Genomic DNA, 26,163 nt, shown 5'->3' on the forward strand with positions numbered 1-26,163 from the left:
TTTAGAACAACTAATATATCTTTAGAGGTCGGAGGTCGCAGGACCGGAGGACACGAGAGATGACGGAGTCCTGGAGTCCACAGGATGAAGCTCAAGTAATGCCTCTGGACCGAAATATGGAGGTGAAGACAAAGTAACCGGGACGCCCAAAGATATGACTCTGTGGAAAAGAATACAAGGGTGCCTAAAGGGGATTTCACCGAATGAACTAGATAATGAAAAGTTGATGATCAGAACATAGTGGAGGTGCATGTCAATCATAAAAATGATGAACATTTTTAAAAGAACAATAGTGAATTGAACTTAATTCTACAGCGTTCCTGATGAAGCATAGTATTATTCTATTGAACTGAAAATTCTGTGGTGGAGAATTACATGTTTGTTATTTTAATTAGTTGTTTTAGTTAATTATATTAGTCATTTATTTTATTTATTTATTTTATTTTATTGTTTTGTTATTATACATAACATTTTGATAGCGGACACTTCGTTAGAAAAAAGAAAAGCTACACATACATATATACATGTGTATGAGGACTCATGGACCCGTTTGGGAGATGTTACTGCTATTGTGATTAAGCAGTGGTTTATTATGAAATATGTCAATGCTCATTTTATAAAGTTGCTATTATTTCAATTGTGATTTATATGCTGAAAAGAAAGTATAACAATTTGGGTTTCCTCCAATTGTGGATTTGGGTAGCCAGAATTGTTGGAAAAGGAGGGAATATGTAAGAACATATATATATTTTACCAAAATGGAATGGCATGTAGTGGTATGTTGCCAGCTGCAGTATAGAATTTTTATTTAGCCAATATAAAATAACCTGAACGGAAGTACCAAATTTATAACACAGCCAAGCCCAACTTGAAACTGCAGATGATGAAATGCACGCATAGCAGCTTAGTGCTGCCAGGCCAAACAATGAAGTGCACCATTTTTTTTTTGGATACCTCATACATGGAAGACTACATTATTCATATAACTGACTAACTCAATTAACATTGATAAATACTAATTCTAACCTCCATAACATTATGATGCGGTCTCATGTGCAAAATTAGGTGAAAATACATGTTTTGGTGGCACTGCTGTAATTCGTTTTAAATGCACACTGGCATTTTTTTTCTTCTCTTCTGTGTTAGCTTGTGGAGAGCAGAGGTAAAGTATGCACAGCAGGAAATACATTGTAACAGTTGCTCAGAGAGCAAGGATTTAATTGTTCTGGAAATTAAGGGTGTCGTAGAAAACCTTCTTTTTAATCTGATTGGAAGAAAGTGTCTGCAGACATGCTATGTAAATAAAGTGGTAAGGCTCTGAGTTTTGCACATGGAAAAACTTGCAGTGAGAAGTTAGTGGAGACTGGGCTGTGAAGACAGGCGGAGTTCCAAGGGGTTACAGAGTGCTGGCTTGAGAAGATATCTCGCCGGCGCTCCCCACACACACAAGATTTACAGAAGCATTCCGCACTGAATGGGCCAGCCTTTTCGAGTGGAGCAAGGTCGTGCTAAGAACTTCAAAGCAGGGCTAATTTTGGTAAGCTTTGTGCCAAATGAGGATCTTTTGAACGTCGTATGTATGGTTACAATTTTATCATAGTGTAGAAAGGCTAGAAAATCACTGCATTTTATTTTTGTCAATGTCAGAATGTGGGAACATTAATCCACGTTGTAAATAGACCTGCTTGTTCTGCTTTGTTTCCTTTTTTGTATTCCAGAGGCTGCTGTAAATAACCATGGTAAGACTTGATGAGATGTATATGTAATATATGAAAACAAACGGGAGTTGGTGTTATTCATATTCTCTGAATTATTTTTAATAGACAAGGTCTAGAGGGGGGGCTCATATTAAGTGTGGTAGTGCATTTGCCAATTTACCAATGCAAGCCAAGTAACTGATATAGCAGGCGGGGTGGGGGGAGAGGAGAGAGGGGAGAGGGGGGAGAGAGAGAGAGAGAGAGAGAGAGAGCTTTCCTTGCATGCTGATGGGAAAGGCATAGATTACTGGATGTAAATAAGCCAGTGATACTTTATGATAATATATATATAGATTACCGGATGTCCATGAGCCAGTAATACCTAAGGGCTCATAGATCACTGGATATAGATAAGCCAGTGATACCAGCCACAAACTGTAGATGGTGCTCTGAATAAAATTATTGGGTTATAAAAGTGCATAGGTCCAAGGCTCTCTCTAAAGACCACTGGGAGGTATTATAATAGAAAGGAAGGTGTTGTTTTCTGATGGGGTTATAATATAAGGAAGAAAGCTATGCTCATCACTAAACACCCAATCCAAATGCAAGACTAATTTACCACCAAGTTACTGCCAACATTTTTACGGTAAGAAAATACAGCCAAACCCCAAATTTACCCCAATAAGACCACATATCTTACAGATGTCATCGATGAACACATTATTTACCTCTTGGTAATGTACTTTCTGACGATTAGTCCTTCAATCCACAAATATCTTCAATGTATCTTCTCCAGTGGCAGGATATTTTTCAGCCACCGGGGGGGGGGGTTAAGTGCAGCTCTGCCCAGTGCTGTTGTACTACCATAAATGATGCAGAGGCCAATAACTATGTAGATATCTGTGCCCGTGACCTCAGTTCTGCCTTTTCCCCCTCCACTAATCAGCTGAGAGAACGTCAAACAGGGAATGTACAAACTATCTGCCAAGAGGGACAGGTTGGGAGAGTGATGAGGAATCTGTGGGAGGGACGAGTAATCCATCCGAAAGGAAGAACCTCAGAGGTAAGCGATTTGTTCTTCTAATGGATTCCTTTCTCCCACAAATTCCTTATCTAAGATCCCATGGCAGTACAGAACCTGAATGAGGGAGGTTAGCGAGAACATCAATTATAAATGGAAACTTTGGAGGACTGCCAACCCAAAACAAGCATCCTGTCCTCACAAGGTATCCAGACAATAATGCTTAACAAACATGTACAGGGAGGCCCCACATAGTTGCCGGGCAAATGTCTGACCCACGGACTCCCCTCTGTAAAGCAGAAGTGGCTGCCAGACCCCTGGTCGAATGGGTGCGGAGACAGTCAGGTACTTCTTTCTCAGCCAAGTCATATCACTCAAATACAGAGGAAGATCCACATGGACAGGTTCTGCTTGGTCACAGCCTTGCCTGTACGGGCACCAGCATAACTCGCAAAGAGCAGGTCATCTTTCCTGATGTCCCTCATCCGAGAGGCATAATAACAACAGCCCTCTTGGGGTTCAGGTGAGGAAGCCCCTCCTCTGTCTTAGAAGGTTGAGGCAGATAGCAGAAAAAAGGTAGAAGGATCGTCTGTGAGAAATGGAAATCCAACAGTACCTTGGGAAGGAAAGTCACTCTCACCCTCAATCAACTTCTCTTTGGAAAAACAAGTTAGGGAGGTTTAACCGATAGGGCTTGTAGCTCACGTGAACATGAATGTAAAAGCTCAAACGGAGCTGCCCAACGTAATGTAAGCACAAGGGTCGAATCGAATGCAGGAACAATAAACTGACATGGGGGAGACCCAGTTAGATAGTCCTCTCAACAACTGCTTCACATTGGGATAGCAAAAAATGGGCACTTTCAGGGGTCCTCTTAAAGCCTACACTACCTTACAGGTATCCCTTGAAAGGGTCAACCTGAAACCCCTGTTGAGCCACAGAGAAAAAATCAAGCACAGATGGGGCTGGCCAGACCAAAGAGTCCAAACCTCACTCATGACACTAACCTGCAAGCCCACGCCACCTGCAGGCATAGATGACTTAGCGGCAGGCCTCCTGGCAGAAAGGAGTACATCGAGGATGTCCCCAGACAAGTTCTACTCCTTGTATCTCAGGCTCTTGGCAGCCAAGCATAATGGTTGAGGTTGCTGAGGTTCTAGTGCAGGACCGGACCCTCTGCATGGGAGAGTAGGTCCACCCTGAGGGGCTGCACCAAGGAGGGCAGATGTACATGTCCAGAAGCTCCGGGTATCATGTCCTCCAGGCCCAGTCTCAGCCAATGAAGACCATGTTAAATGCTAACATCCGCAGTCTTCTAAGAACCAGTTGTAGAGAAGCAGGTGAATTCTTTCTCACTAGTTCCCACCCCTTACTACCAACATATTGGAACAGCAGACAAAGGGCTATGGATGGGACCCCTTGTGTTATCCCACTACTACATCGAGTGTATGAGAGACAGCCATATAGAATGCACCCTCTCACTGAAAGTTTGGAAGGATGCCACATGGAAGGATGTCCCTCTTCCTCTGTCCCTTCTGCGGCCACCTCTCCTCCCTCCTTCTCTGCCTTTCCCCTGTTCTCATCAGACGAGATTTCTAGACATTTCCGATCTATGAAAGTCTTGTCAAAACAGGTTCACCCCTGTTCCTCCAAAACAACCAAGGACCACATTGTCACCCTGGCTCCTCCTCTGGCCAATTTCTGCAACCACTCCTTAGCCACTGGAGTCTTCCCCTACCCCCTGAAGCACTCCCTTGTGAACCCTCTTCTTAAGAAACCCTCTGCCGAACCCTTCCTGCCTGGCTAACTATCATTCAATCTCCATCACTCCTTTCCTGGGCAAACTCCTGGAAAAGCTGGCCATCTCCCAGCTTAACCTTCAAACCAAATCTGTTGGTTGTCTCCATGACCATCAGTCTGGCTTCCGAGCTGTCAGAAGCATGGAAACTGCTCTCCTGAACATCCGTGAAGACCTGCTCTCCAACCTCGATTCCAACACCCCCTGTGACCCCATCTTACTTGATCTCACTTCTGCCTTTGACACGGTCAACCATGACATCGTGCTCAACCATCTCTTTGATAACCTCGGTATCACTGATCACGCCCTGGCTTGGCTGACCTCCTTCCTCGCTGATCAGGCCCTGGCTTGGCTGACCTCCTTCCTCTCCGATCGACCCTCCCAGGTCCAACTCGGGTCCTTCCTCTCCTCTATCTCGATCTCTACCTGTGGTGTTCCCCAGGGGTCTAACCTCTTTCCCTGGCGGCTGTTCAACCAATACCTGGCACTTCTTGCCCACCACATTGCCGCTCTCTGCCCCAACTTTCAGTGCTATGCGGATGATACTGAACTCATTTTCAGGCTCCCTTCTGCCACCTCTTCTCTCATCTCTGACTGTCTGTCCGTCATCCAGGAGTGGTGTGCCGCCAATGATCTCTGCCTTAATGCCAGTAAGACAGAGAGACTCCTCATCAGCACACCTGCTCCCTCCTTTCCTGTCACTCTCTGGCCGGCCTCTCTTGGCCCTCTTCCTGCTCCCTCCTGTGAGGCTAAAAACCTTGGTGTCATCTTCGACTCCACACTTTCCTTCTCTCCTCACATCTCTGATGACTCTAAGAAGTCACACTACCAGCTGCACCTCCTCAGAGGTATTCTCCCTTTCCTCTCCTTCCTTCAGAACCTCACTGTCTCTAGAGCTCTGATTCTCTCTAGGCTTGACTTCTGCAACAGCCTTTTTCTAAATCTGCCTGCCTCTACTCTCCGCCCTCTGCAACTCATCCAAAACAGAACTGCGAGACTTGTCCTTGGCCTCAAGCCCAGGCATTGTATCTTTCCAGGATAGAAATCTCTGGACTGGCTCCCAGTGGCGGAGAGGATTAAGTTCAAAACCCTCTGTATTGTCCACAAGGCCATCTGGGGTCTGGGTCCTCAATACATTCAACTCTCTCTTCCTAAATATCGTCCTTCTCGAGCTTTTCGCTTATCTGCCTCCAACTTCCTCAGGGTCAGTCGCTTCTCCAAGCAGCGAGTTGGTGGTAGATCTCTTTCCTCTGCTGGGGTCCTCTCTGGAACAGCCTCCCTGCCTCTCTGAAACTTGAGGAGAACCATCTCCAGTTCCGGAAGCACCTCAAGACCTTCCTCTTTGCTTCTGCTTTCTCTCTTCCTCTCCCCTGCCGATCTCCTGGCTAAATCTAAAACTGCACTGGTTACCTGGCTACCCTCTGATCTTGGGCCCAGGTCCCCTCCCCACCAGTTGCACACCTGCACTGCCCCCTTGGCAACCCTTGCACCTGGGGACTGTTCTATATCCCGACAGCCCCATACTAACACTTGACACCCTATGTCTGCACTTACCCTTGCACTTGCCACCAGTTGGCCGCACTTGTATTTATTATTTATTGTCTTTATTTATTTTAATGTTATCCTATGTACTGCACTGCCCCCTCCCCTTTCTCCCCGCACTTTTCCCATTTCCCCCTCCCCTGCACTTGCGCGATTTCAATGTCACCTGGCCTAGTAGGGTCTGTCTTCCCTCTGTTTTCCCTCCCTTGCCACGTCAAGCCTTGAAACACTTGTGTATAGGTATGTTATGACCCATTAGCCCTACCCTGGGACTCCTACTGGACCCCGGGTCCCGCCTGGGCCTTCAGCTGCTGGGCTCGCATAGCCTTTCCCTCAGCATCCAGGTCCAATGGGCCACCCCAGTCCTGTGTCCTTGGTCCAAGCATGGAGGAGCCTGTCCAGATGTATGATATATTTTATTTGTATCGCGCTCGTACACAAGTGTTTCAGAGTGCGACAAGGCAAGGGAGGGGAGGGGAACAGGGGAGAACAAAACAGCGATCTTACTAGGCCCAGTGACATTGAGAACGTGCAAGTGCATGGGAAGGGAAAAGGGGAAACGTGCATGGAAGGGGGAGAGTGGAAAGTGCAGAGCATAGGATAGACAAATAATATATACAAAAATAAAATAGATAATGGAGCAATAAGCAGGGGTAGCGCAGCCAGCAAGTGGCAAGTGCTGTGTTTACGGCAGCAGACTGGGTAAGTCTGATAAGTGCATAAAAAATAAAAGGGGAGTGGGGGACTGTATGGGTACAGATACAGTCCCCAGTGCAAGGGGTGGCCGGGAGGCAGTGCAGAAGGGTGGCAGGGTGAGCAGGTACCTAGGCCAAGGAGACAGAGGGTGGGCAGGTGCACAGTGCCAAGAGAGATCAGATCAGCAAGGGAGAAGGGGAGCAAAGGCAGATGCAAAGAGGAAGGTCTTGTATTTTTGTATTTGTATTTGTTTATTTGTATTGCGCACCTTGCCCTGGCGCATCTGGGCGCATAATTTAAGTAAGAAATGATTACATACATGAACAAAACGTTTCCCAAGTGGGAGAAGTCAAGCCAAAAGAACATTTCTCGGAAAAGAACAAGAGTTACAATGAAATAATATCGTTATAAACAGTACAATCAGCAAATCACGTAGTCTGAGGTCAGAACAAGTGTTACAAGGAAATTATGTCGATACATATCGCAGAGTGAGTAAATCACGTATGTGATGGCAAAATACCAGGTAGACTGGTGTAAAAGATAACTAAGTATAGTAAGTGAGGTAGGTGGCTGGGGAGAAAGACAGTGCACCTTATCCTACCTAGCCGAGTTCGTTAGGATTAGGAGGCAGAGGTTCTTCCGGAACACGGAGATGGTTCTCCTCAAGTTTTAGAGTGGAAGTGAGGCTGTTTCAGAGGGAGGCCCCGGCCGAAGACAGAGATCTACCCCCAGCTTGTTTCTTAGAGAAACGACTGTCCCTGAGGGAGTTAAAGGTAGAGGAGCGAAGAGCTCGAGATGGGAGGTATTTGCAGAGGGATAGCTGAAGGTATTTTGGACCCAGGCACCAGAAAGCCTTGTGGACAATGCAGAGGGTTTTAAATGTAATCCTTGCATCCACTGGGAGCCAATGGAGAGATTACAGAGCTGGAGAGATACGATCCCAGGGCTTGAGGCCAAGGACAAGTTTCGCAGCCCTGTTCTGGATTAGTTGTAAAGGGCAGAGAGGGGAGGCAAGTAGATTTAGAAAGAGGCTGTTACAATAGTCCAACCTAGAGAGAACCAGAGGTTGGGAGACAGTGAGCTTCTGGGGGAAGGAGAGGAAAGGAAGAGTAACTCTGAGGAGGTGCGGTAGGAAGTTTGACTTTTTAGGTTAGGTTAGGTTTGAAGTGGAACCAAGGATGATGAGTTCAGTCTTATCATCATTCAGGTATAGACTGTGGGAAGCCATCCATGCCTGGATGATGAGGTACACCAAGGCCAAATCATGGTTGTAATCTCCCATCAACAGGGTGAGGATCTGTGTATCATCGGCGTAGTTAGTGTAGGTGATACCCAGGCCATCTAGATCATCAAACAGGGGCTTCGTGAACACGTTGTACAGTGTAGGGGAGACGCATGAGCCCTGGGGGACTCCACATGTGATGGGGATGGGGTCGGCGGCAGCAGAGGTGGAGAAGACACTTATGGATCTGTTGCTGAGGAATGACTCGATCCAAGCGATGGCTTCTTGGGAGAAGTGGGCAGCTGAATCCAAGTGATTGCATAAGATTTTGTGATCAACTAGATCGAATGCCGCGGAGAGGTCCAGGAGAAGTAACAGAGCAGTTTTCCCATTGTCTCTAAGGGTGTCGATTTGAGCCTTCAGATCAATGAGGGCCGTTTCTGTCCCGTGTTGGGGTCTGAAGCCTGATTGTCGAATGCCTAGGAGATGGTTTATTTCAAGGTATTTTTGGATTTGTTGGCAGGCTGTCTTGTCTAATATCTTGAGCAGGAATGGGAAGGTGGTAATAGGTCTGTAGTTAGTGGGAATGCAGGGGTCACGAGAGGGCTTTTTGAGGAGGGGGAGGACCCAGGACTCTTTAAGGTTGCTGGGGACTGTACCTGAGGAGAAGGAGGCGTTAATGAGTCTGGTGATAAATGGCGAGAGGTCTCTTGCCGCATCTTTAATGATTTGTGGGGGGCAAAGGTTGCCCTGACAGTTAGATGGTTTTAGGCTGAGAATGATTTTTTCTACTTCAAGAGTGGAGACTTTGGAAAAGCTGAAGCGAGTGGGGTTGGGTCAGGGGTGTAGGGGTGAGGGGCTCGGGGCGGTATTAGTGGGGTTGGTTGGTTTGGCTATGGATTCTTTCTTATTTTTAATTTTAGTTTGTAGGCTTGTGACTTTAATGGTTAAGGCATTTTGGACACTAGTGCACCATTGTTTGTCCTTCACACAGGTGTCTGGAGTTAGCAGCGGTGTTTCCAATTCTTTAATGATCGTAAACAGCTCTTTGGTGCTGGAGTTGGATTGTGCAATTCTCTGGTTGTAAGACTCTTGTTTGGCAGCTATGATTTCTTTTTTGTAATTGGACGTTGTTTTATTAAGCACTATCTTGTTATGGTCTGTGGGAGACTGTCTCCAGGCTTGTTCCATTTTGCGTTTTTCTAATCTAAGAGCTTTAAGGTGGCTGGAGAACCATTGGTTGAGGTGCTTTTTTGGTTTACATTTTCTTAGTTTTAATGGTGCAATGGAGTCTAAGGCTGTGCGCATGGTTTTGTTATAGCCTTCTACGAGGTCGTAGGGGATGTAGCAGGGAGTTGGTTAAGCGTTGGGAGGATAAGAGGGATCAATTTTTCCACTTTGATATTTTTCTTACTTCTCGTGGGGATGGCTGAGGCTAGCACGTTATTGATGATGGGGCTCGAAGCTTCGAGGGTAAAGGAGAGGAGAGATGGTGGTCAGACCATGGTTGAGGGGCGTTATTATTGATGGAGGCCGCGCAGTTATATTCTGCTACCCAGTCAAGGGTTCTCCCTTTGTTATGGGTGGGGCCAGATACTTTTTGGGTAATGCCTAGTTCAGACAGAGTATTGTTGATGAGGGTGGCCTGGTGATCTTTGGGGTCTTTATAGCCTAGGTTGAAGTCCCCTAGGAGGAGGCACTGGGAGGAGTTTTTCAGGTTGTTGGTGAGGATGGTGCTGAGGTCTTCCTCGAAGGATCCTAAGGGTCCAGGAAGTCTGTAGAGAAAGTGGATGGATATCGTTTGGGAAGTAGCAGTGGACAGCTTAGCTGTGAGTGATTCACATGATGGGAGATGGGTAGAGGAGTCGAGTCTAATGTTGAGGTGAGTTTTGGCAATTACGGCTAGGCCTCCGCCTCTAGATTCTGTTCTATCCGCTCGGAGGATGGTGTAGTCGTCGGGGATGGCTAGCGAGAGGGCTGGACCGGCGGCTGCATGGAGCCAGGACTCGGTTATGGCTAAAAAATCTAAATCATCAGCTATAATGAGCTCTGCTATATCTGTAGCATGGGCAATTATAGAGCGTGCGTTAATGAGGGCACCTTCTATAGGTGGGGCGGTGGTGTTAGTGGGCGTGGGGGTGGTCGCTATGTTGTAAGTTTTGTGTTTGGTCGTAATAATAGGTGGGCTGGATTTGAGTCTTTTCAACGTAAGGTTGGCGCAGGTGCTAATGGTAGTGGAGCGGTTGGTCAGTTTGGACTGGATAGAGTTTGGAGATTGTAACCTGGGCTACACTACAGTGTGCAGATAGGTAATAACTGTGGCAACCTGCCTAGAATCGAAATCACAAAATAAGTCAAAATGCAGTGTGCAGGCAGATAATAACAACTGTGGCAGCCTGCCTAGATTCGGAAATCACAAAATAGGGCAAAATGCAGTGTGCAGGCAGAGATTGCAGTAGCGTTGAAACTAGGAGCAGCAAATATAGAGCCTGATTGCAGTTTCCTGCCGCGTGCTAGGTAGTGCTAAGCAGGTAACAGGTGGGCAATACCTAAGGATCGTAGCTAGCGTCAATGAACAGTGCTGATGGTAGCAGGCAGGCAGGTTAGATGTTAGGTTTAACAAACAGTTCAGGGTGCAAAAGAGCAACAATAGGTGGCATTCAGTGGCAATAGAGGCAAATGCTAGGTATTACAAACAGTTCAGAATGGGCAAACCAGAGTGGGTGCAGCTAGGTGCTACGAGCAACAGTCAGAAGGCATTCAAATATTCATATATCGGTACAAGCAGGTGCAACGAGCAGCATTGAGTCACAGTGAGGGCATATAAAAGAGGTAGGTGTGCAGCCGTGAGTAGCGTGCAGCAGACCGTGGCAAGTTCAGAGTGCAATAGTCACGTGAGGGTTAGGCAGCTGCTGTGAGCTGAGGGGCCATGCCCTGAGCGGGTGATGCATATGGATGGTGACATGTTGTGGCGGTGGTCAGGGCGCTTATGTGTACATGGAGTGCTCTGCTAATGCGCTCGTGGGCCAGTGGCAGTAAGGTGTGTGGGGCGACAGCCAGGTGGTCGGGTTTAGCGCACGGGAATGGAGGTTAGGGTAGCCAGCGTAGAGATCAGGGAGGGTGCATGATATGCTTGTAGATGGCTTACCCGTTGACCTCAGGAGCTGGATGGCGGTGGTAAACGATCCTGGGACAGTGGCTCTTCCATGCTGGTGCTCGCCTGTGTGGGCCAGGGGGACTGGCAGACGGCAGATCCGGCAAGTAACAGGCAAGGAACAGGTAGCAGCCTTGCTTTCGTGGGCCTTGGTGGGGATAGGAGGAGGACCAAGCGAGGCCGCCCAGAGAGAGAGAAGGGACAGGATGGAGAAGGGTTGCCGATGAGGAGGGTCTCTGTCTTGCTGGCATTCAGACAGAGATCATTGGCGGCACACCAATCTTGAATGGCAATCTTGAATGGCAGCTAGGCAGTATCATATAAATGATTCAAAACACCATCATGATAAATCTCATACATCACCACAAACATCTCTGTATGCACACCGAAAAACGTCACTCCAACAACATTACTGCACCGGCACCAAACAAGCAGTGCCCCAGCACAAGGAATGGAATCAGATAATCAGCCATTGCCTGATGTCCCTACTCCAACATGTGAAACTCAGCTGCACATCTCCAAGTCAATCAGAAAGAATGCCACCATGTGAAGCAGTACTAACAGCACACATCAACAAACACACATGAACTCATTCACCAATGGAGTACAAACTCAACCACAAGATACAACTATCACACCCCCACACCATGTACACAATTCAACAACATGCATGTATTGCAAAGCACACACATTGGCAAGCAACACATGTGCATTGCAAAGCGCCTAAAAACAGCAATCCAAAAGCACCTCACCACAACTACAAGAGACCACCCATGTTCGAGCGTGGATGCAACACACGGAGCATATGCCCCAGCAAACATTGCAGTGACAACATGACGCACACAGTGGGGCCCCAACCCACATGAGAGCCATAGGACAAAGGTAAATTAGCACATGGACAAAGAGACTGCAAGAAGGGTGCTATGAAGAGTATAAAAACCTGTATTGCAAATATTCACACAAAAATAAGGGGAGGGGAAGAATGTCCATGGATAAAAACATAAAGTACAAAATGATACCTAACACTATGAAACTATTTACACCGGCAATGGGTAAGTCTGACAGGATGCTAGGTAGGGCTGTGACCAGGCCTGACTGCCCAGCCACCTCCTCAGCCTGTAGGTGAGTCTCTGTTCTTGCCTGGAGGGCTTGCAGGGTGTTTGAGAAATCAAACTCTGCTGCCCTGCAAGACTCCCCCAGGATGGCAACCCACCCCCGTCACTCTCTCTGCCTCTGCCCTGGCCCTCCTGACAGCCACATCCCTTGCTCACCGCCTCTCCACCTCCTACTGCCTTCTATATCACACCCGGGCCAACACCAGACTCTCTAGTCACAGACGTTCCCCCTGCCTCAATTGAACCACATGTTGGCCACTTTGCCTCTTCCGGGTGGCAATGCCCTGTAGGATGCGTCTCTTCACCCGAACATATGCTGCTACCTGACAGTGGTTCAATGCGGACATACACCCTCTGACGGGATGACATTCTGGGGAGTACGGCACCTGCACTGGCCTCAAGTGCCTGCTGTACCTCCATTGCCTGTGTGGGCTCCTGGGCAGGCTCAGTGACAACCACTGCTGCCGTTGATGGGACTTCACTTTGCTCAGGGGCAGGGGCACATCCAGACAGTGCGGTGGTGGGACTGGTCCACAGAGGGCCATGGTGGGAGGTGGCATGGAAGCTGACCTGGAAGATGAATGGGCCAGAGAGGAGGAAATGGAGGATGGGATCATTACAGTTGCCAGCCCAGAGAAACCACCAGAGTACAGTGCACGTGCCAACTGGGCCAGGTAGCCGGGCCGCAGCTTTTGATTCCCTACAAGATCCATGTGACCTTCTTGTATGGCATCATGAATAGTTGCCGTCTGCCTCGTGATGCCTGCCAGCAGGGGCTGCACCACAACTCGGATGGCCTCATCGACTGCAAGTGGGGGATTGGTCTGGGAGGACGCTTTGCTACAGCAGAAGGCCCAGAGACAGGAGGTTGTGCCGAGCCATCCACGATGGACTGCACATCCACATGTCTCTGGGCCAGGGGTGCAGCATGAACACCCTCCTCCACAATGCCCCCACCTGACCACGTGGACTGGGCTGCAATGCCCCCTGCACATCAATCCCCATCATTCCAGAAGCCTCAACAGAGAGCCCTCCGTCCTAGTTGGCCCAGTGTAGCAGCACCCTGTTTCACTGCTGCTGAAGTGTCCCCCATGACAAGCACCTCCTGGGACTTACCCTTAACAGCATTTCCCGATTGGGACTGGCATTAGCCCAGCCACATCACTCTCTGAAGAGATAATGTCAACTGGGCGTGGCTGTGGTCTGCACCTGAGTCTGGAGACCCTGTCCCTGCTTCTCCGCTCCACTGCACTGCTTCCACCCTCTTCACCAGCTGTAACAACTGTGGAAAAGGGGACAAAGAAAATAGACATCAGTCAACAGTGACAATGCATGTGTGGCATACACAGCATTAACTCTATTATGAATTCAGCACGAATCAACCAGCAACTGCCACACACGCGCTTGCCAATGCAATCAGTGTGACACACAAGTGCAGGCCCAATGGAGACTCATAATCATGAGACATGCATATGTGAGCCCAGCACATTTGTGTGGCCACATACACATAGCAAAACATCATTACACGTGCCACTACCAATCTCAAAGTGACCCAAAGTGTAAACTGCAGGCAGGGCCATGGGAAGTGCACCTGGGCACAAGTCTCAGTAGCACCATTTCATGGCTCGCAAGATCACCTTGTCCATGCGCATAGACATGCAGCATTGGAAAGTGTACAAACAGTATTGACACCAGGAGTCGCGCATGGGACAGTGAAACCTGATAGCTATGGACTAGGCTATGGCACACAAGTGTGGGGTGCAACCGTCTCACCCGTGGCTCTACCTTTGATGCCATAGAGCAGTGCCCTCCCAAGGGGTCTTGGGCCAACAACCGCCTTGTGAAGACCCATTAGCCCTACCCTGGGATTCCTACTGAACCCCAGGTCCCGCCTGGGCCTTCAGCAGCTGGGCTTCCATAGCCTCTCCCTCAGCATCCAGGCCCATTGGGCCACACAAGCCCTGAGTCCTTCGTCCGAGCGCGGAGGAGCCCGTCCGGATCCCACACCACATGTCCGTCCCATAGGAGTCACTTCCCAATGACTATAGAAACCCAGCGGGGTTTCATGGAGCCTGGCTGCAGATAAATGTAGGAGACAGCCGGGTCAGCCATGGCTCAGGATCAGACAGCCCTAACCAGATGGCCAAGCGACCATGAGGTTGTGTCTGCCTTAAGGCCACTGTCCAGTGTCCAGGGCTCAAGCTGCCACCTCTGCATCGTGGGGCCAGGGCTTAAGCTACCATCTGTGAACCAAGGCCCAGCCTCTCTTACCTGCCTCCCATGGGCTGGGTCGCGCCACTCTGCCTCTGCTGGCTGGGCCCAGGCCATCTGGTCTGCTAGGCTCACTGGAAAGGGAGAAGAGTGCTCCACACCCCGCATATACACCCATGGTGGGTGGATGTTTCCCTTGCGGCCCGCAGCACAGCAGGAATGATGGATATCCTTTCAGTGGTGCCATCACCGTGACATTGCTTTTGACAAAAGCTTGGCTCAGAATAGATTGCAGCAAGGTAGCTGCTCTGCTACTTACAAAACCCTGAACAAAAATCATGTCATCTACAAATGAATGAGCACGAGGTACCCCATGAACATGCAGTGCACAATGGGTGAGAGAGGTGGCTCCCTTCTGTCCACCCTCGAGTCACGAGGCAAGCAGCTTAATGCACCGGCCCAGAGGCCAGCTATCCTAGGTCAACCAAGGCTCCAAAGCGCTGCGTTATCGTTATGCATTAGGGTGGATTCTGACTTTGAGGTGTTCAGTCACAATCCCACAGATGGTAGCTCAGCTCCATTGCCTCCGCAGCCAAGCACATACTCTGGTCTGAACCTGCGGTTCCTCTTGCACCGAGTAGGATAACCATTGCAACAATACATCATTGGTAGGGTAGAAGTTAACCTGTATCACGACGGTCCAAACCCAGCTCATGTTCCCTATCAGTGGGTGAACATTCCAACACTTGGTGAATTGTGCATCACAATGATATGGAGAGCTAACATCGAAAAAGTGACATCACTATGAACGCTTTTCCACTACAAGCTAGGTATCCCTGTGCTAACTTTTCTGACATCTGCTTGAAACCCAAAAAGTCAGGAGGGTCACGAGGCCCTGCCTTCACGGTCAGTATTCGTACAGAAAAAAGAAATCAAGCTAGCATTTCCCCTTCTGCTCGGCTGGAGGTTACTTTACTCCCTGAACTTGCCTTAGGACACCTGCGTTATCGTTTGGCAGGTGTACCGCCCCAGTCAAAACTCCCCACCAGCCACTTTCCCCGTAGCTAGAAATGTGAGCCACATAGTTCTCTCCCCCGCCTTACAATGGGCACAGGTGGACCATGCCACTGGCCTCCTGACAAATACCATCCATAGCATGGCCACAGGAGGCACAACACAGGGGTAGGGGGTGGGCAGTGGGTGGGGTGGGTAACCGTTAGGTTCATGGGAGTATAGCTGGTCAGGGGGACCTCCGTGGGCAAGCACAGTACACTGCTGGTACATCATAGCTCGCAAGCTACCCTCTTCCATGCAGGACATTTCGAGGCAGTCATGATGTGATTCCACACAGCATGGCCATGCGTGTGGTTGGAGAGGTCTCACAAGGCCTACCTGGGCACTTGTACATTCAATAACATGTAGCAACATGCACCCATGACAGTATGATCCGAAAGCATGCAACACATACAGGCACCCATTATCGCGGTACAAATAGGAATGCTGTTGCTCACAGCCCCATCAAATACCATGATGACATGTCATGTCTGGTCCCTCATGTAGTGGGCCAACAGATCACACAGCCATCCCTGCAAGTCTAATACAACAACATGTCATCACCAGTCATCCATACACATGTGCCAGTCTCAGCTGCTGAGTGTGGATCATGCAAACTTAATTTGCAAATGAGTAACCCATAGGGTTGTCGTCCATGTATGTGCCTCACATGCCCCCAATATCTCAATCTGGCATCTGTACCTGTCTGAGTACTTGCTATCATCAACGCACATTACATACTCACCAAGTACTGACAGTGCACATACCTACGTTTGTCCACTTCACAGATGTCTGCCATCACAAACGCCCAGCATCGGCATGAGGCTGGTGTACATTAGTGCAAGACACATGCTGTGTACAGAAGGGATCACTTGATATCAAGCAAACCTATTCAGTACACACTAACACTGATGAGCAGTGCACCCCGTGGGTACTCACCAGCAGCTTGGATTTGTGACTGCCACTCAAGGATATGGGTGAGGTGTCAATCGATATTGGCCCGCATTGTGCACCTCCACAGTGGCACCTGCCTGGAGGGCCTCCTTCGCATTGTATGTTGGCCATCACGTATCTTTTGTTTTTTGGGGGGTTTTCTTGCCATTGACTGCACCATGAGGGGGAAGGCTCAGCTGAGAGGGAGAGGGTGTGGACGGGGTCAGGAGAGTGGTGGGCCTACAGGTGCCCCAGGACCACCAAGGTCCACTAGGGGCAGGAGGGGCCATCCTGCATAGCAGAAAGACTTGCCACCCCACAAAGAGGCAGAGGTGAGTGAGATGTGGCCACAGAGGAAGAAGTGCTTCACTGATGAGCTGCAAATCTTCATGTATTATGCGGATGAGCACTATGTGGAGCTCTACCCTTTGGCCGGCAGTGCCCTTACTCCAACTCAGCGGCAGAGGAAGTGGCAGGATGTCACTGACCTCATCAATGTCTGTGGCGTGGAGAGGTGCACTGTGAGACAGGTCCAGAAGAAGAATTGGGACCTCTTGCAACAGACCAAGCAGAAGCTCAGTGGGAACCTGGCCTCTGCCCTGGACACTGGAGGAGGTTTGCCACCGGAGGAGGAGCAGTAGCTGACTCCATTTGAAGAGGTTGCCAGTGGACTTCTCAGCAGTGAGCAGGTGGCTGGTGTGGGAGGCGTGGGCACCCATGTCACCACATCTGTTGAGGGCCATGTATGCTTTCCATATGTGTTTACATTTTTACATGATAAGCTCACATATGTTGGGGTACAGTTGGCAGTCATACATAGGTACTTTAGAAATGCTATTGTGTACGCTTCTATCACATGATCTGCATTCAGGTAGGCAGTGTGTGGTGTCTGTCTGCGGTTCACGTTGATCTCACAGTACACATCACTGTATAGAGGATTGCACTGCTGTGCCAATACACCTAGGTGTGGCAATGGCTTGCAAGACAATCTCCTTGGACACATTCACAGTGTCGTGTATGCGTATAGTTATTGTGAATGCAAATCATGATTCACAGGATATAAGAGCAAGAAGTGGATGATGTCACAGTCATCCATTCCCTGCCTGTAGCTGCTGGTCGACATCGATGAGAGACAATGGGCCTCATTACGAGGTGGGCGGTAAGGGATTACTGGCACCGGTAAGGGCACCAATGCCGGTAATCCCTTACCGCCCTACTACGAGGTCCCTTAGCGGGTCCCTTCCTTAACGCCTGGTTTTACCAGGCATTATGGAAGGGACCCGTTAAGGTACTTCAGAGCTAATAACGGTACCGCAGTCTGCGGTACCGTTATTAGCACCTTCCCATTGAGCCCTATGGGGGCTGAAATGGGAATGGGGAATGGCTTTTTCAATGGGGACTTACCGGTCCCGCAAAGGTCAGAATAGACCGGTAAGTCCCCATCAAACGGGACCGGACATGGTACCGGTATTGGAGGTAGTCATGGCGCTAACAGCGCCATGACTACCTCCAACCTCGTAATGAGGCCCAATGTCGGTGCAAAGGTGCATGAGGCTGTCTTCCAGACAGAAGTAGATGTGTATGGCCAATAGATATTACAGTGTAGTGCATTCCACATATTGAGTGTCAATGTAGCAGTGGCCATGCAAGCGTGCATGGGTCATTCCCATATTGCACTGTCCTCACACATGGTTGAGGTGCATGTGATCGTGACTAAACACGTATCTGGCAGAGAGCAATGTGGCGATGGGGGTTATAGAGATCATGGCAACACACAGGCCTGCATGCAATTTCGGGTCAGCAGATGTACAGGTCAGACTTCTACATGTTGCAATAAACACACGTCGGAGTAGAGTAGGGGCTCACTGATGATGCACAGACCTCCATCCATTCACTGATGAGGATCACTCTCAATCCTGTCTGTGTGTATGTATTTTCTCTTGATCCTACAAACCATGCCATGTTGAACACCCTAATATGCCCATGATTTCCATTCATCTGTGCCTTATAGGTCACAGTGGGCTCAGTTACAATGTGTGATGTATGTGAGGCCGGCCATTTTGTGTCTGTATGCATTGCACATATGCATGTTCTACCAGGTACTCACACTTCTGAATGTTGTTGTCTGTCTTTCTGCAGGCAATGATGCAGCAGATGGGGAGGTGGAGAATGCACGACTGACCACCAGTGCATGCTGGGGTGTTGTGGCCCGTGAGAATCCCCATGTGCTGCGTTCAGTCCTCAGTAGGACGTTGTACTCTTCTTCTGACTCTTCAGATGAAGCTGCTGAACTGGATATGGAGGACTCCCTGATGGACATGAAAGGTTCCTCAATGTGTAGTCTGGATCGTGCCGCTGAGTCTTTGGTGGTGAGCCAGGAGACACGGATCCGCTCAGTGGGAAGCCCGGTGTCAACAGTGGTTATGGCTGCAAGATCTCCTTTGCCTGTGTTAGAATCAGCAACAGGGGCTGGTGTCCAATGGAGGGCTGCAAGCCTACAGCCAATGACAGGGGTTCCACTGCGACAGGCCTGGACCTCGGCATCCCATATTCATTGGCCCCACACATGTGATGGGCATGTGCATGCTGGACAGTCGGAGTGGGAGAAGCAGATGATACGTGCAACCACCCAACATGGCGAGGTCCTGCAGGAGATGGCCAGGGACATCCATCGCCTGGCTGAGAACATCTCCTCAGGAACTGCAGAGAATGCACAGCATGTGGCCTCTCTGGACCACCAGCAGCAGTTGATGGACACCTTTGCAAGGGCATTGCATGCAGAGATTCAGTCCACGAGGCTCTCACACAGACTGGACGTGCAGGCCCACATCAAAAGCTAGCAGGCTGATATGGCGTCTCATCGGGAATCCCTGCAGCGAGACACAGTCGCCCAGAAAAGAAGCCTGCAACTGGTGATGTTGGCATCTAGAACACCCCATTGTCGTAACACAGAGACCTTGAGAGATTCTCTGCATGATGAGCTGTTGGCAACAAGGTCCCTCCACCGCCAAGAGTTGGACACCTTGGTGCAGATGCTCTCCCTGCAGTTGGATGCATCACATGTGAGCACACATAATGACTCTGTGGACACTCATGAAGAACATCATCGGGATCCTGTCACCATTGGGACCCTCCTGCATGCATCTGTATCATGAGTGGCTGTAACCAATGAAGACCAGGCTTTAGCACTGGGTGGAGAGAGTAGAGTGCACCACCACCTGAGGATCCACCACAGGATTGCAGTACCAGCTAACCTACACCACATATCCTACCTGTGCTCTGATGTCCATGACACCATGGAGGGGATTGATTATTTTTAAAATTATTGTTCACTTATGTGAACACCGCCCCACGTCCCACCAGGGTGGACATTCTTTTTATTTTTTTACCCCATCCAAGATGGACTTTTGTCCTTTTTACTGTCTCTGTCCAGGGTGAACTTTATGATATGATAGGTTATTTATAACACGCTTAATACCCAGAGGTTTCTAAGCGCGGATATGATTTTTACCCCATCCGAGATGGACTCTTTTTCCCTTTTTTTCATTACCTCGAGGAATGGCACATTGCCCTCTTCAGGCCTTCGTGAGTTGGATGACTGGACATGCGGCCATGCGCAGTGGAGTCAACTGGCATGGTTTTGTTCACTGGTACAGCCTTCCACATACAGGTGAAGATTACAATCTACATTGATTATCATATGTGCAGTCTGCATGAATGACTCCTTCAGTTGGTCCAATCCAACGTCCTATGTTGGTACAGGTATCTTGCCTCATCCAGTACCTACGCTCCCTGTGAGATCCACCCAGCACCCTTTTTCCACTCTATTCCCCATACCCTCTGCTGGACACTGGCCTTCCATACCCCAGTGCAGAGGCACATTGTTACGGGGAGGTGGTGAGGGAATCACAGCAGAACAGATCTACCAGCACTGACAGTCATGTGCATGGCTGCTGCTGACATTTGTACCCCAATAGTGGCATGCAGTGGCACATGTAGGGTTTCCATGGATGTTGTGATTTGGTGATGATCACTGCCACTAAAGATTTGTGTTGGCCCACATGTCTGTGTGTGTGTCCATGTCTTCTTGATCAGCCATGCATATGCTTTGTGCAGGAATGTGTTAACTGATCTGGCCTTGTGTTTTCCTTTCTCTTTGAGCATTCTTCAAGGGGAGACGGTTGCTGCTGTGCAAGGTGACAGGGCTGGGGAATGGCTGCACAACACACCTTAAGGAGTCTGGGTTGTTTCAGCCTCTCCAGAGGAGTGCATGGCTACAGGACTGAGGACGGCTGTAGCAGGCTCTGAAGGGCAAAAGCTACCACATGACAAGGACATGCTTCTTCAACGCAACTTGTACCTTTTTCTGTCAGTATCGCTCCTTATATGGAGGTATGTTTTATGAGCTGTATTATTGGTGGAGAATCAAGTAGCCACTCCACCTGTATATTAGGGTGAAACACTCCCTAGGTGGGCAGGGCAGGGCAGTCCTCCCAGGTGTTGGTTTGTGCTTACATGATATGCTGTGCCTTTCTATTTCTGGTCTTCTGTGTGTTATTGGATGTATGAGAGCACAATTATTGGTGGGGAGCAGGACAAACCGGTAACAGGATGTATTGGTTGTGTTGTGTGATTTTGTGAGAGCGACAAGGATACTGTTGTTTCCACTTGGTATGACTGTGTGGGTGGCTTGGGCACATGATTTGATTTACATGGGCGCACACACAGTTTGCCTCTCCCAGATGCACATTCTCAGAGTGTTGTTATGTTGTTATGGGCAAGCTGGATTAACCCCGTTTCATCATTTAGGGGGAATCAGGGATGTTGCTTCACTGTGTGTGCTCCACAGGGGATGCAATCCAGGTGAAGTATGTTAGTATGACCTGATTAAGTGTCTTCTGTCTCTGTGCCCTTTGTCCTGCCAAGGGCCCCAGTTATGCTTGTGGATGAGGGTGTTTGTCCCTCCTGTAGCACCACTGCTCTGCCACATGTGGCAATATTGTGGAGGACAAAACATACCACGATGATCTGGCATACTACTGGCGGGACATATAGCAATATGCCACCTGAGTGGTTGAGGGAGTGAAATGTGTGCTCCACCATGCCGCTAGTGGCTATGTGTGCCGCCTGTGCCTTTCCCCACCTGGTGTGGCTGGATTCCTGTGGTGTGAGCAGGAATGGTGAGAGCGGGTAGGCATTCTCCCCTCCTAAGGTGGTAATGGTTCTTGTTAGTATTGGTTGTCATGGCTTGTTTTTGTCTGTGTGATGTTGCTGATTGCATGTGCAGGATTGTTGTTACTCACCGACGAGCCAGGTGTTCCCATAAATTCCAGATGTCAGGTTCTGATATAGGGGGGAAGGGCAATAAATTAAGCTGTCATGTGTGCTCGCCAGGTAATTGGCATTCACATGCATGATGACTCCCTTATCATCACAGATGACCTGTGTGTTGATGGAATGCATATGTTTCCGGTTGAGGAAGATGTGCTCACTCTTTCGGGTATGGGGGGCTGTAGAGCTACATGAGTACAGTTGATGGCTTCCAGTACCCATGGTAACTGTGCAATGGCATGGAACTCCTGGTACACACTCTGCCTTGCCTGCAGTGTGCGTGGAATGTATATGTGCCTATGCACAGGTGCAATTATGCAGCACAATACAGGTGTAGGCACGGGGGTTGCGACAATGGCAGAGGTGTGCTGGAATGAACCTGTTGCAAGGAAATGTAGCACTGTTAGCACCTTCTCCAGGGGTGTGAGTGCATGGGAGCAAATGGTGGGTGATGCAAGGTAACTTCCCACTCCATATCCAGCTCTAGAATGACATGGGGAGGGAATCTGTACCTTGCATACACCTACTGGTCTGACATCCCAAATAGCATTGTGTGTAGATGGAAAATCTTGACCCTCCTCCTCCTCCTCCTCCTCCTCCTTCTTACTTAAACGATCAGTGCCACTGCAGCAGTGTCCGACATTGTGGAAGTCTCTTTTGTAAATGGTTTGCATTGCATGCTTTTATACCTACTTTTTGCATCCATTATCACATGGCAGTAAGATCATGTGATGTGCATTCTACTTTGACTCTGGAAACTATTGCGATGAAATCCATGAATAGGGTTTTGTTTGCACTTGATAAGGCGTGTTTGGTACTTGCGTGGTGCGTCCCTTAACACGCCCATGTTATTCTTCATTCTTCCTCATTTTGTGGGAAGAATGGGGAATATGCATGTCCACCCCTATTTATTTCTTTGCGCTGGCCCTTGATGATGATGATAGTTATTTATAACGCGCTTAATACCCAGAGGTTTTGTAAGCGCGGACCTGGGGATCGACCCTGTGTTGCTCTGTGTTGTCTTGCTTCCAAGGCGAACACGTTGCCCCTGAGCTATCCTCCCGAGCTTTTTCCTCACTAAAGCGCATGGCACAGTGCAAAGTAGGTAAGGACCAGCGCAAAGTAGGTAATAACCAGTGCAAAGACTGATCCATGAATTGGCAATATTAGTTTTGCGTGGCGCAATGTGTACTTTTTCTGCTTGTGCCACGCAACACTTTGTCAATCTGCCCCTTAGTGTCCACACAGAAGTAGAAAAATACACTAATTTATTAGGCCTTTAACACTAAGCATGTAAAACCCAAGAACAGCATTTATCACACAATACACTTATGTACACAGTTGGTAATCTCAAAGTGAGATTAGCTACACTTTACACTACAGCATAGTAAACGCAGTTCAATCAAGAAAAGCAATAAACTTGTAGAAAGTACAGTGACTAGAAGAATGCATTTTAAAAAAAACATAGACCCTGCCGTTATAAGTTTAAGGCAGTTACCTAATTTCAGTATTTCTTCCGAATAAAGTAAGTAGGCAGAGCAGCTCAACAGTGTCAATGTTCCAGGTAAGTGCCTGTGAAAGGGTTAGGAAGTTTCAAAAGCTCCCCTGCACAAGCCTTGACAGATAAAGTGTGTATTTTAAAAGCACCTTAGGATTTAGATAGTAAGTAGACGTTTAAGGGTACACTCTCAATCCCACCACACTAAGGATTATCCTGCGTTCGGGGGGATTCTTGGCTAGACCTCCACCAATTACAGGCAGGCACAAGTCTAAAGGTATAGACTTTGCACCCATAAAATCCTTATAGCGGGAGGTGGGCATGAAAACAGGCAAGTACATTTGAGCCCCTAGAGTACCCAGTTGCTGGTGGTACTTGCATCTGTTGTTGGTCCCTTCGATGGAGGTCCAGGGGCTGCAGGTGCAGTGGCTGAAGATGGTGGCCCAGCTACCAGTGAAGATGAGAGGCATTTGTAGAGGATGGATGGACAGCCCACAGGATGATCCCGGGACATTTCTGACCTCCTCTGATGGCTGCTTCCGAAGTCTGGTTAGGGCTCAAGACACAGCAAAATAGCTGTGGGTTCCATTTGAAACAGAGGTCACAAGCCAAATAGCCCTCCAACTGGTATTTTCCAAAAAAGAGACAACATAAGTGGATTGTGGTATGCCAGATGCAAGGTAACCCAGTTATAATTGCAATGTAAACTGGGGGAAAACAAGATTAACAGCCAAGCTCTCACTCAAAATGTCCCCACATCTTAACAGGGCAGAGCAGTTTTTATAGACAATTTGATGTCACAGTTATGAAAACCTATCGCTCCTGGTCATTGGCTCCCTCTACTAAGCTACATATATAATAATGATTATACAATTCTTATCTAGGATCTCACCCATAAACCATCCCATAAAATGTGCTCCTCATTATGATTAAATATTATAGGTAGGCTCTAAATTACTTCTACAGTGAAAATTAGACATGTGCTATTTGGTTAACATGCGGTCACACTCTCCATGAACTGGCTGCATGATGACATGTTTTATGTAGATGGGAAGAGAAGACAAGCACGGAGCCATTTGTTACTTAAGTAAATAAAACAGCCCATATTAGCCCTGCCATGATATCTCGAGTCCCAAGGACCACTTCTTGCAACAGTAATCATGCCAGCCTGTTCTTGAAACATTTATTAATAACTATTATTATGAATCATTCTGCTTACACCACGTGTGCAGTAATTACTGGTCTTTTTAGTCGCATTGCGTTTCTCTGTCACGCCTAGCTGATCGCTGAGACATTAATCTGCCAACTACTTATGAACTTCCTGGGATGTTCAGTTGTCCCATAGACTTCAAACAGTCTGTCATGTTATCGTAACTTGATTCACCTTGACAGTTGGATGCACACAATGGTATCTTGTTCCGCCGTGTAACCCTCCCCTATGGAGTCTTTTGCCTTCACATTCCTTTAAGGCAGCTACCCTCTAGCTGGCCACAGCATTTTCCTGAATTAAATGTATTTGTTCAAATAGTGTGTTTAAGTGGGGCCTTTTCGTAATGCTCCATTCTCTGCTGTGCTGGTGTAATTGTAAATGGCAGCTGCTTGTCATGTTATTTTCCTCTGCAGGATACATTTGCTTGCTATCTACCGGGTACCTAGTGCATGCATGTCACATAATATCTCTACCTATGGGTAGCAGTCGCCTTATCCTGCATACAGTTGCTCTGCCCTACTTGTGTAGTGAGCCCCTATCTTGGGTACACGCCTTCCTGTCATCTAATCTATTCTATTTTAAAACACACTAATTGTGCAACCGAATGCCTTATCTGTCCCCTACTTGTGTAGCACAACTTACTATTCTTTGTGCCAGCTGCATTTCCAGGAGAATTTAAAGTGCAGTTTCAAATGTGTCCTTTCTTATCTTATAATTTAATTTCTTCTGATGGAGGCAGGGGGCAGAGTTTGATCATGCTCTCTAGTCAATAATTGCTCTACTACACATTGATGTCAAGGGAAGGAAAGTTGGAAAAAGAAAAATCTTCCCTAACACACCGTCACTGTTTGCACATTGTCCATTACCTGCAGGGTGTGTCAGTAGCAATCCCCTCTGCTTACATCAAATCTGTTAGAATGTGCAAAGCGCTTTGGTCAGCAGATCAGAATCCTTATGGAAAGTGCTGTGCAGCACCACAACCAACGCCCACAGCGAACTTCACCACTATAAAACAAAAATGTGGCAATGCTGTGCTTTGCCACAGATGTGGGGTATAGCCTATCATCTGATATTCGGCCGGCGTTAGTTTCTCTCCGGCAGTCCATGGCAACAGTAAGCATGGGCGTGGAAAGTGGATTTCCACCCAGCACAAGTTTGTCAGTTTCTCTGCGGCAGTCACATAGGCCAGCTTGCTTCTCTCTGCACTCCCCAGTATTCTGTACAAGTAGCAGCCTGCAGTGCCCTAGCTTGGATCACTTGACTGCTCACCCTCTTCTGTTGCTCAGATCAGGAGATGTGGTGTTTTCAGCTGTCATAAGCAGGGGTCTTTATGCTGCACATCATTAGTAGCTATGGTGTCCCTGGTTTATCTACACGTTGTCAGCAATATAATTTTCTGACCATGGAAGCCAAGGACAATTGTGCATCAACAGCTGTTCTTCGAGTCAGGAAACAGCTACCTACAAACTGCCATTCCTTGGAACCCCCAGAGCTACACCCCCTAACATTCTACATTCCACCCCACCACGTTCCATCAGTCCATTTATCACATAAGATACAATGGGCCTCATTACGAGGTTGCCCGTCCGGATACAAAGGTACCGGTAAGCTTGCCGGTACTGTTGTTACCGCACCGGCAAACTCTGAGTTGTGCTCGCGGGTGCCTTTCATTCTGCTAGGCA

Source organism: Ambystoma mexicanum, chromosome 10 (genome assembly GCF_040938575.1).
Source record: "Ambystoma mexicanum isolate Mex_15411 chromosome 10, UKY_AmexF1_1, whole genome shotgun sequence".
NCBI lineage: Eukaryota > Metazoa > Chordata > Amphibia > Caudata > Ambystomatidae > Ambystoma > Ambystoma mexicanum.